Source organism: Balaenoptera ricei, chromosome 12 (assembly GCF_028023285.1).
Source record: "Balaenoptera ricei isolate mBalRic1 chromosome 12, mBalRic1.hap2, whole genome shotgun sequence".
Taxonomy (NCBI): Eukaryota; Metazoa; Chordata; class Mammalia; order Artiodactyla; family Balaenopteridae; genus Balaenoptera; species Balaenoptera ricei.
Window position 1 is genome coordinate 51,694,383 of NC_082650.1, and position 12,612 is coordinate 51,706,994.

At 41.3% G+C, this 12,612-nt stretch overlaps 1 protein-coding gene across 3 annotated transcripts in view; it reads right to left on the reverse strand.

Moving 5' to 3' along the window:
* The window catches only part of FOXO3 (forkhead box O3), a 119,923-nt gene that overhangs the window by 80,006 nt on the left and 27,305 nt on the right, over positions 1 to 12,612 (reverse strand). The window lies entirely within an intron of this gene.

Consider the following 12,612-nt stretch of genomic DNA (forward strand, 5'->3'; position numbering starts at 1 on the left):
TCTCAAAGGTTTTTCTTTTCTTAAGGTCCTGTCTAGTTCTTCTGGGTGAATATGAGGTACAACAGAAGACAACATATAGAAACAGGTGGACTCAGAGTGATTTCTTATAATTCTTTGTACCTATCTTAGACCAAAAGTCTTCTGAGGCTTTACAAAACCACTTTAGCTGATTCCCAAACCTCATACAAAACAAGGTCTTGGTGGCAACTTGGTTATTCTAAAAGATTTTCTTAGGCAAGTGGGACTGGAAAACCAACAGTCAAGCTGTGTCTATGCTGCTATCGGGGTAAGGAAGAAATTTACAAAGATTTTTTTAGAGTAATAATGCTCCGTGTTGGCAAGGGCATGAGAAATGGGCATTGCTGGTAACAGTCTAGCAGGTTTTTATGAAAGAAAAAAGATACTAGGAAAAAAATTAAAGCTTTAAAATTACGCATAGTCTGATGCATCAATTCCACTTTTAGAAATAAAAGATGTGCATAAAGACTTAACTATAACTCTAAAAGATACTTGCACCCCAATGTTAACAGCAGCATTATTTACAATTTCCAAGATATGGAAATAACCTAATTGTCCATCAACAGATGAGTGGATAAAGAAGATGTGGCATATATACACAATGGAATACTACTCAGCCATAAAAAAGAACGAAATTTTGCCATTTGCAGCAACATGGATAGATTTGGAGGGCATTATGCTAAGTGAAAACATACAATGAAAAACAATGAGATACAATGAAATATTATGCCATCATTAAAATGAAGTCATTGGACAGTTAGCCCAGAAAAATGAAAATTTATGTTCACACATATGTTCTTATATACACTAATATAACATTCTTGAAATGAGTAAATTATAGAAAGGGAGAACAGATGAGTAGTTGCCAGGGGTCAGGGTGGAGACGATAAAAGTAGGTGGGTATGGCTATAGAAGAGTAACAGGAGAAATCCTTGTGATAGAAGTGTTCTATAGCTTGACTTATCAATGTCACTAACTTGGCTGTGTGCACTACAGTTTTGCAAGACATTGCCATTGGGGAATCTAGGAATGGCACATGGGATCTCTCTGTATTATTTCTTACAACATGGGATCTCTCTGTATTATTTCTTACAACTGCATGTGAGTCTACAATTATCTCAAAATAAGATGTTTAATTTTTTAAATGAAGTCATTAACGATTGTTAATGACATGGAAAAGTATCAATAATCCTACCCATTTTATGAAAATTAACCAAGACATCAAACCACGAAGTTCCTGAGGCTTGCAGGAAAAACCAGGTTTCAAGGCCATAGGTATAATACGTAATACTAGCCAACCAAACAACCAGAAACTAAGTACAATAAAATGTTAACAATAAACTGCAGTATTAACAGGTGATTTTTATTTTCTTCATTTTTGCAATCTATAGCTTTCACATTTTCTTCAATGAACACATATATTTTAATAATGAAAGAGAATAAACTTTTAAAAGGCTTACATCTTTGCAGTACCAATTTGTGTTAAGCTAATCCTCCCAGGTAACACATAAGGTTTTGTCAGTAGTCTCTTAAATAAGTGAATGGCTTAAAAAAAAAGTGCAACTATGTATGGTGATGGAAGTTAACTAAACTTATTGTGGTAGTACTTCAAAATGATATACATATATCAGATCATTATGTTGTACACCTAAAACTAATGCCATGTTATATGTCCATTATATCTCAATAAGAAAGAAAGAAAGAAAGAAAGAAAGAAAATTAAGTAAGTAAATGGCTAACCCCTCAGAAGCCTGGAAAGACAGCTGTATCTAGGGGTAAGTGGTGCTGGGCAGCAACTCAATCTTTTGCCCAGAGGGCTGGTATAGCCAGGTGGGTCTTTTAGGAAAAAACCAGCTACCCAACATCTTCTTGCTGGAATGTGGCTACACTCTGAAAGGAAACTTGAAATGGACAATCCACAACCACAGTCAAGAATAAATGGGATAAAAGAAGAGGATGGAATCTGTCTGAAGAAATGGGATAGCCCTTAACAGAAACAATTCATATGCCGGATGTGGAGCTAGCTTGCTTCCCAGATACTTATTCTAAAACATTTCTAAGTTTGTAAATCAGATTTTAATGGACTAAACTTTGTTGGGTTTTTTTTTTTTCGAGGGTGGGAGAAGGGTTTCACAAAACTAAACCCACTGAAATACAGTCAAAAATGTATTAAACTTGGGAAAACCTTCTGTTCAAGATCACCAAGAGAAAAGACCAGAAGCATCTTTGTAGAAACACAAAATTCCCATCGAGTTCCAGGGCAAGGCACATACGGCATAAAAGATCATTATGAGAAGCATTATGAAAAGCCTATAATCTTAAAATATGTATGCTACTTCCTAAACCAAATAGTAAACACCATTCAAAAAAGGAAAAATAATTGAATTCAAAACTTAAATCCACAAACTCTAGTTGTGATATGTACACACGCACACACACACACACACACACACACAATTCTAGACATAGCTGAGAGCATACAGATACATAGAAATTAAATATTTGGGGGTCCTAAAATAAGCAATAAAGTTAGTACCTAGCAGGATTATACTTTTTATATAAAACTGCCCTGTTTAAAAGAAAATCCCCATTTAAAAAGGTTATGCTTTTAAAGAACACTCCCAAACCTGTTTCAATTCAGAAGGGTCATTTACTTATTAACTGGAATAACAACAGGGTAAAAGGAAGATGGTGGACAGGAAATAAAAAACAACCTATTCTTGCAAAGTTATTCTGATTTAGGAATATGCAAACAGGTCTCATTCAATTTTTCTAATAAACTCAAATTTATTAGAGTTTATTACATCTCAAGTTTACATCTCAAGTTTCTTATATAATACTGTTAGTAATCTTTCTATTAATTGCATCTAAAAAGAAAAGGGAGAGAAAAAGAATGTGCACAGATGAGACTCTGAGAAATCTCTCCCTGGCCATAGTGAAAAGCCGAGAATAAAAGAAGTGGAGGTTCATGTGTGGAGAGAGAGGGCCCTTGTCCTAGGCTGGAGGTTTATAGCCACCACCAGGTTGCAATAACAGGAAAAGATACTATCAACCATCTTCATCTTGCTATATAAATCTGGTTGGCATTCCTGGAAGCCATTTGCCTGCCAAACCAATTCCATGAATGGGCGCCTTCCCAGAACATATTCAGAATTCCTTCCCTAAATTTCTGTTTCCATGATGGTGAATTTCCGGTAAGTCAATCGCCATAAAATGTGTAACACTCCTCCCCCACCCCACCCCCAAATCTGGATGGCCCCAAACCTTTTGGAATTACGTTTCTGACGCATGTTGTACTTAACAACTTTGCTCAAGAGAAAGCTCTAGATTTTTCCTCCTGTTTCCCAGCAGGCCCAGCACAGACAGCTGGTTCAGGGCAATGGGTCAGTGTGTCTCAGGGGCTCTTTTTTGCACATCCTGCTTGTGGTTGCCTCAGTTTCAGTTTATCACTCAGCAACTGCTTGGTAATCCCCTGTCATCCCCACCCTACGCGTGTCCGTATCAACAGAGCTGGGGAGCAAAGAGTCAGCAGAATTCAGCCAATCCCTTCCTCCTCTGGACTAAGATTAGAGTCACATCAAGTGAAGATGAAGAATCCACTGAAGAACACAATTCTGGGGCGAAAAGACTGCTTCACACTGAGAGAAGCAAGGTGGGGGGGGGGTCCCTCACTAAATTGGGAGAGATAGAAGAAAGGAGGATCCAGAGGAAGGCAAGAATTAAAGCAGAGAGAACCCACAATACTGAATTATTATGAATTGTTTGGGAACCAGATCCTTAAAGGAAAACACAAGCCTCACCAAATAATTGGGAACCTCAAAACTCTATGAGAGGAATTATGTTTCTATTTTTTGTATTAAGTTTCTTCTTTCTTGCTTTAGTTTGAAGGTTCACAAACTCTAGCTTGGAATTTATGGGTTTAGAAGAGGTTATTTAACAAATATTGCTGACTAGAAGTAGTTTCAGCAAAGGAAGAAGAATCACTAACTTAAAAAAAAAAAAAAACAGAAGCATGAATTCTAATTTTAGTACCTCTTTAGAACTGTAGTAGGTGGCATGTGATGGACTCTGTGACACATCTCAAGAGCCAGGCAGACCTAAGTGCTTATTAAAAATTAGAGGAAACATGAGGTTTGTTCCCAAAATAGCTCTCCAGCTACCACACATGGTATGGCTGAACTCAGCCACATACAGGTGTACAGTATGAGCCACCAAAGCCTATTAATACTGCAGAATATCTGTGGTTAAAAAAAAAAAATCCTTGAAACATATTAAAACGTGGGTTACCTAACCAGGAGACTGATAACAATGCACAGTAGAATCAAAGCACCCCTTTGTCCTGTACTGCTGGCTTGAATTTAGCCCACGGAATCCATAAGTTCACATAATCATTATCCAGAATAGTATGAATACCACAGGGCAGCATGGAGATGTCCTGATCCCATTAAACACAGCACAATCATTTTGTTTAATAAGAAAGCAATTTCTCTTACGTGAGCATCCACACAGCTGAAAAGAAAAATGCCTTTTACACTCAGAGTCACAAGCAATTTTCTTCTACCTAAGTGTATTACCTAGTCTCAGCCTAGTGGGCTCTGGATTTAATGGGTGACATCGTTTCTAAAGGAACTGGACACTCTCAGGTCTGCTCTCCCTTTCTCATGGAGCCATGGTGGGAACTCGCACAACCTCTGGGCTGTGTGCCTCTCAACACAGTCCGACGGCATCACCCACATTCTAGCACGTCCCCTTTGGGCCAACGTGAAGACACAACTGCATGGCCTAGTTATGTTCTCACTTAGCTGCTGCCACCTCCACAGTGACATTTTCTCTCTAATCTTTTGGGATTTTCTCTGCTTACTGCGGTTCAGGATACTGTCCACACCTCAGACTCTAAAACTTAGAAAGGACAAGTTTATCTAGTCCGGTATTTCACTTCCCAACGTGTGTTCCGCTGATAACTGTTTTCTGCAGAAAGCATCCCCTGGACCTAAAACTGTCTGGGAGATGGTGGATTAAACCATGTAAAACAGGGTTCTTTACTGCAGGAGTCCTCCGGGACTTCAACCTGCTGATATGCGTCTTGAAGACCCTGAAGGGTGATAGTGTATTATTTTCCAAACTCATCTAACCACAAATCTTTTAAAAAATAAAATGTGTGATTAGGCTAGGGTTCTAGATTCTCCCAAACACCCTATAATTTTGCCTCTGGACAGGGGTACAGTGACCTCCTCTTTCCCCTGAATGGCCCTGCTCAGTGCTCCTATCTGAGATGTCCATTTCCTGCTTAAATTTTCCCACCCCTTCACAAACAAACATTTTGCTTCCCTGCTTACAAAGCATACTTGAGATGTTCATCGTTCATCAACCCATAACTCTTCAAGTAATCTGGACATGGTTTTTTCCCCCTATATCTCCAAGTCCACATTCCTACTTTTACTTTGAGCAATATATTTTTTTAAATTAGGGTATTAACCAGAAGTCCACGGATGGGACTTAGAGCATTCATAAACCCCTGAAATTATATGCAAATCGCATGCAAAATGTCTTATGTAACCATATTTTCCTAGAGTAGGCAGTACAACTTTCTCAAAGGGGTCTGTTAATAATACACAAATAATAGCAAAAATGGTATTATAAAAATGTTTTCAATGCTATGGGATAATGGAATGGAGAGGAGACATGTAGAAAATAAAGCATTTGGCCTTTACGGTAAAATAATACATACTGGCAGATTATAAGTTTGGGGAGCATTCTTAAAAAAGAGAACATTGTAGGGGGAAAAAAACAAAAAGGTAAGCTTAAACAAAAAGGACAGGAGGAAGGAAACAGGGTCTAGGCAGAGCCTGACAGAATGACCGAGAACCAGGCTGCCACCATTAAAATATTTATTTTAGGGAATTCCCTGGTGGTTCAGTGGTTAGGACTTGGCGCTTTCACTGCCGTGGCCCGGGTTCAAGCCCTGGTCGGGGAACGAAGATCCCGCAAGCCATGCAGTACAGGCAAAAAATAAATAAAAATTTAAAAAGTAAAATAAAATATTTATTTTACTGGAATCTTGAAATATCCTATACTTGACCCTATATTTTGCCTTAACACAAAATCAATTTCCAGCAGAACTATGAAGCTTATCTCTAACAAGATAAAATGGCAGCTTGGCATGATAACACCAGCAAGGCACTCATAACACGTGGTCTTACAGAGGTCATTATGATTTCACATGTGTACAAAAACTCCCTTAGACAGCAATTACTGTAAACATAAAAGCAGGTTTTATCCTAAAGTCCTAGGAATGGGGAACATAAGAAGGCAGATTCTATGACGTTTCTGCTCTCACTATGCCTTTCTGTCCTAGAGTAAATAGCCAATCTTTGGGAATTGCATTAACAAACTTGCCCTCCCCTCTAGAAAGACATGTTTCTGAGACACAGAAAACATCAAATAATGAAAGGGCAAAAGCGTCCCCTGTACCCAATAGCATTTGTTGAGTTTTTTAATAACGAAACTTATGCTGTATTTCATATAAAACAATGACAGTGCTTAGGAAATGAATTCAATATAATAAGCACCAAAGTTCTTCTACATCGTTAAATTCAGCTCAAGTTGAAGAGTTAGAGAGGTGACAGTTATAATGAAAAGTATTTTCACCCTATCTCCTTCTTCAGAAATACTTCCAGTATTCTTGACAACCCAATTTGCATTCCACAGCACTACCTAAAAACACTACATGCTCACACCTCTCATAAACTCAGCAAAAATAAGCAGCAGGCTTTTGACCTCAACAACTTGTGGCTTGACAAAGGTTTGCAAAACCCAGCTGCTTGGGGCAGAGGGGAGCGGGAAGGATGGAAGTCACGCCTCAAAAAAAAAAAAAAACAAAACTCTCCTTGAGTGCAACATTAAAATACCAAGAGGATAAACTGAACTCTTAGTTCTTGCTAGTGTTGTTTGGGAAACCACCATGAAAATACTCTGGATCACAAATGTCTCCACCAAAATCACACACGTTCCCTGACACTGCAGACCACCAACCCACGTTCTGAAATGGTTTCTACAAGCACAAAACCGCTCAGGTGAAGCCCGTTCTTAGTTCTTATCTCTCAGCACAAGGGAGGCCGGAGGCGATTGGGAAAGAGCTGGGTCTCTGCCAGCGCCAACAAAGCCAGATTCGGGACAAGGCCTGGCTGTGCTGAACCACCCCCACCCGGTCACTGCGACAGGACAGCCAGGCCCTGAGGCTCCCGGGGCCACCACCAGGGATGCAGAGCCCCGGTCTGCCACGCACGTTCTTAGAGTCTGGGGCAGGAGTACAAATTCAGCAGGGCCAAGCCCAGGGAAGAAGGGCCGTGAGAGGGAGGCGAGCCCACAGAGGGAAATGAGGCTGAGGCCGCTCACCTTACAGGAACCCCAGGAACCTGCACGGCGCTGCCGGGGGTCAGGAGGCCGGTTCACATCTTGATTCTATTAATAAGAAGCCAAAACTCCACTCATTCGCCTGCAGTTTTCTTTATTTGGCTTCTAAACCACAGGGGCGTAAAATAAGCTTTCGATTTTCTAACAACTCTCCTGAGAAGGGGAAGGAGGAGAAAGGGGACTCTCCTTTCTTCTCTAAAGTTGCACAAACTTCACCTGCTTTCATTTTGTAAACAAATATACAGCTCAAACCAATCTAAAAAGCTCAAGTGGCCCATTTCCCTCCCCACTCCCTTGAAATTAATTTGCCAACAACTTTTTGGGGAGGGAAACACCAGAAAGAGGGAAGAACATCTGCATACAGCTCTGCACCACCTCTCCCCTCTGCTCTCGCAGTCTTAAGAAAGCCAGTTAACAAAAACACAACACAAGCACACAACCAAAAGATGTCCAAGAGAAATACACAACAAGGGAAAAGAGTATTTACTTTTCCCTCCCCCAACCCCAATTATTTAGTTCTCCTCTGGCACAGTTCACCTTCTGACACAACCTTTTCTCACTCTTTTGAACTCATCTATTTAAAAACAGTAAGATCTAAAATATCTGCACACCCTATTTCACAATCAACATCTTTTAATAAACTAGGAAATAAAAGAACATCTTGTTACTATAATGCATAATCCTCCCTTCTAAGAAAAAACACTTGAACCAAATCCAGCTAACATGATCCATTAAGAACAAGTTCATTCTTTCTTAGAGCCCGCTTTGATTATACATGGAGGACTTGAACTTTAAAAACACTCAACAATATTCCTGATACCTAGATGTTCAAATTACCCACTAAATCATACATTCCTACGCATGCATCCACTTCTCTGTGAACACACTAGAAAAATGTCCTAATTTCTAATGGGATTGAGATTAAAGACTGGAGAATAATGAAAGCGCTGAGAACCATCCTCCGCCCCTTACCCGCTGAATTACCAGCCGCAGGACCATTCTCAACAAATGGCTTCTCAGAGACTCGGAAACCACAACAAATGTGCAACCCTAGGCCCCAGCTGTGGCAGACAAATGCCAGAAGCAAAATTCATGACCCTTTCTTTTACTATTCACACAGAAGCTTAGACAGGTGTGAGGAACCATGGCACAATTATCTAAGGACACACACCCTCTTCCCACACACAGACACTCATGCTTCCACCACACCTCCATTCCAGAAAACCACTAATGCTTACACGATCTCCTAGGTGAAAAATAATTTCAGGTGAATTTAAAACGCATTTTTGCTGACTACTAACAAGGACTGTAAGTTCCTGAAAGGAAAGAATTTCGAAAGCTCAAATCACAAAAAGAGTGGGAAAGCAGAAGAGACGGGCAGCCTCTTGACTACTGGTGAACACAGGAATAACTGAAGACATGTGAAAGCAAAGGGCCAGGCTTACATTACAGTGCTGAAAAACTGGCCGAAATGCACGATTTGTTCTTCGAGCTACACAAATTCCAATCATAGTCTTTCTAAACTTTCTCTTCTTTTTAAATCAACTTTACTGACATATAAGTTACACACCAGAAAATGCACCCATTTTCAGCACACAGCTCGATGAATTGTGGCAAATGTATACACCAGTGTGACCACCACCATAACTATACAGAACGTTTTCATGTCCCTAGAAAGTTCCCTTATGCCCTTTTTGCAGTCAGTCCTCTACCCCCATGGCCCCTGGTAATCACTGATCTGCTTTCGCTCACCATGGGCTAGTTTTGCCTTTTCTAGAACTTCATATAAATGAAATCAAACAGCACGTCCTTCTGCGTGTTTGACAGTCATCCATGTTTTGTATCAGTGGCTGTTCCTTTTTATTGCTGAGCAGTATTTCCTTTGAATCAAGATACCACAATTTTCCAAACTTTTTTCTAAATAAAAAGGCAGCAACGGTGAACTTTAAAACATGTACATAAAACTTTTTAAGAATACCACTATTTCTTTCTTTCAAAGTAACTGGAAGGTATAAGTAACTGAAATGCAGATCTCGGCTTCAGGAACACAAAGTTTTGTTTTGTTTCACCTCCCTACAACAATAACTTGTTCAATCAGATGGAAAGAAAAATGATAACCTGAGATTTTTGTTTACTGCCAGCTCGAGATGTTATTTCAAGCTGCTGAAGAACTATGAGGAAAGAACTATGAGGAAACTGTATCCAAGCAAATTTTTATGTGCTGCTTCCTGAATGCCTGACCCAAAAGTGAACTTCAGGGCTACGTTAAATTTGGTTCTCATCCTTCTGATTATTCAGAATTTGGGGTTTCAAGCTGACTCCTGAGTGACTTTACCACCAAAAGGGTGTGATGAGACTGCCTCAAGAAGTCCTATGAGGAAAAGAAAATAAAATATATCACTTAAATTTTGTTCAACCTAACTGCCCAAATCATGAAGTCTACTACTATTTTCAGGGGAATACAATTTGGGAAACACTGTTCTAACAGATATAAAGAACATCCCTCACATGGTACTTAGCTTCAGGAGGGCTGCCCAGCTGTAATGGGTATGGTTATCCTGAATGTAAATGGACCACTCTTCGCCTCCCACTATTGGGTGTAAAGTTAAATAGAAAAACAGAGGTTCTGAAAGAGCTCCCAGTGAGTCCCAGCTACACCGGGGCTGTGAATGAGAAACTCTAAATGCTCCAGAGGCAAAAGGAACTCTCCGTGCCCCCAGGCCCCAGTCCCTACCCATGCCCCAGGCAGGTCTTTGTAACAGTCACAAAGGCAAGCAGCAACTTTTTCTAAAGGAAAGGCCTGGAGTGAGAATTCAGTTTCCTGCCCGCTCTGCCTAACCCACTAGCTGGGTGCTCTGAGCCCACCCCAAGTCGTAGGCCTCAGTTTATTCTATCGAACGAGGAGGCCGGCCTAGAATGAGCGCTAATACTCTCTCCAGTCTGAAAGCAGTAATATGAGTCTCATAAAAGAGCCAAAATAATGCCAAGAGTAAAATGAGAAAGGCTGCACATTTTTTGAACCATGATAGAATTTGTGAACATGGCATCCAAAATTCTGACAGAAACATCAGCCTCAATTCTCTATCCATAATCCTTGGCCAATATAGTCTGTAAATAAGTACTTTTGGGCTTCCCTGGTGGCGTAGGGGTTGAGAATCTGCCTGCCAATGCAGGGGACACGGGTTCGAGCCCTGGTTTGGGAAGATCCCACATGCTGCGGAGCAACTAGGCCCGTGAGCCACAACTACTGAGCCTGCGCGTCTGGAGCCTGTGCTCCGCAACAAGAGAGGCCGCGATGGTGAGAGGCCCGCGCACCGCGATGAAGAGTGGCCCCTGCTCGCCGCAACTGGGGAAGGCCCTCGTACAGAAACGAAGACCCGACACAGCCATAAATAAATAAATAAAATTTTAAAAAATAAATAAATAAAATAAGTACTTTTATTTTGGCTATCCATTACCTCTTTCCTTTCCTCTAATTAAAGTATTTTTTAAAAATTTTTATTGGAGTATAGCTGCTTTACAATGTTGTGTTAGTTTCTACTGTACAGCAAAGTGACTCAGCTATACGTATATATGTATCCCCTCTCTTTTGGATTTCCTTCCCATTTAGGTCACCACAGAGCACTGAGAAAGTTATTACCCTGTCCTCCTCCTGCTCTGAAAGTTCACAGCCGCTTAAGCTGAGGACCCTGCTCGGGGCTAGACTGCGGGGGAGTGGGCGTGGGGTCTGCTTTGGAATCTGGAAAAGGGTGTGTAGCTGGGGGAAAAAGCCTGCACTCGAAGAACAAAAGCCTGCCTCGAGGATGGAGCGCTTTCCAAGACAGTCAGGAATGGCAGGGCTGAGCGTGCTGGCAGGAGCTTTTGTGCAGGCGTGCGGTCCTTCTTAGTACTCGATGTCCCAGCACCAAGAGGAAGTAAACAAGGACCCGGCTTAGGCATGTGTCTGTGTGGCCCAGGGCGGCCAAGGCCTGACTGGTCAAGACTCCCGACCCCCAGGAAGGGGCGCTGACGTCACGGAGCTCCAAAATATGGGCTGTGTGTGCCCAGGAAAAATTACAAAGGCCAGCTTAAATACAGCCTATATTTCTCTCCACCACTTAGATTTTGTTTCTTCAAAAACAGTAATTTTCTGAAGAAGTTCAGCAAAGCAGGAACATGGCAAAAGGCTACATGTGGAATGGCCCACGGGAATGGTACCAGACGCTGAGCATCGTGCCACCCCCGTCTTCTCCTCAAAACACGCCCCGATCAAACCACCCCAACCCCACCGGACCAAAAACAGCGTTGGCTGTTTTGTCTTAGGAATGATCCTCAGGGATTTCAAGTTTTAACTATTCTACTGCGGAACCTACAACACTATGTTTGCCTAAAAAATGTTAAGGAACTAAGATATTGTCATGACTTTCCACCAAAAACCGTCGGCATTCCTTCAAGCTTTTCCATTTTCCAGTCACACCAGAGCAAACTCCCTTTCTTTCTTCCACCTAGTCGCAGAAAATCACCCCAGCCGGGCAGAAAGCACCCCGCGGAGGCTTCGCGCGCAAGCACAAGGCGCCATGGAGCTGGCTTGTTTCCCCAGCCCAGACCGCTGCCTCCCCGCCAGCAGGACGCTTCATCTCCACCCACCACAAGGACAGTCTCCGTGTGCCCCGACGTTCTAGTCTCTTCTTCGCCTCTGCCTCTTAGGGCGGGGGAAAGCGGGAGGCTGGGGGGTATAAAGCAGCAGCAGTGCTGACCACAGGGAAGAAGGGAAAACTGGGTCTGGGTCTGTGCATGCACATCTCATTTTGTGTAACAAATGCATTCTTGTAAAGTTGACTCTAACTGCATTTCTGAAATCTGATTTTTTAAAAAATGTAACAGCTGACTAAATAAATGTAATTGTACAACAACCTCAGTTATGTGGGGTTTTTATGGGTTTATTTGTAAATCTTAAGTTTTCATATCGTCCAGCTTAAAAAATATACTATGATATCCAGTCCATGGTCCATGCTGATGAATCAGCACACTTGCAAAAAGAGTAAGCCCAAATGAGGGGAAAAAATGAACGGAATTTTTAAAAAATATACAGTTCAAAAGCAATTTAACTACTTAACTCACACCTATCATCCCTACCTTTGTTGAATTTGTCAAAAGATGATGACACAAAACGTTCTTAAATGAGGTCACAGACAATGCAGC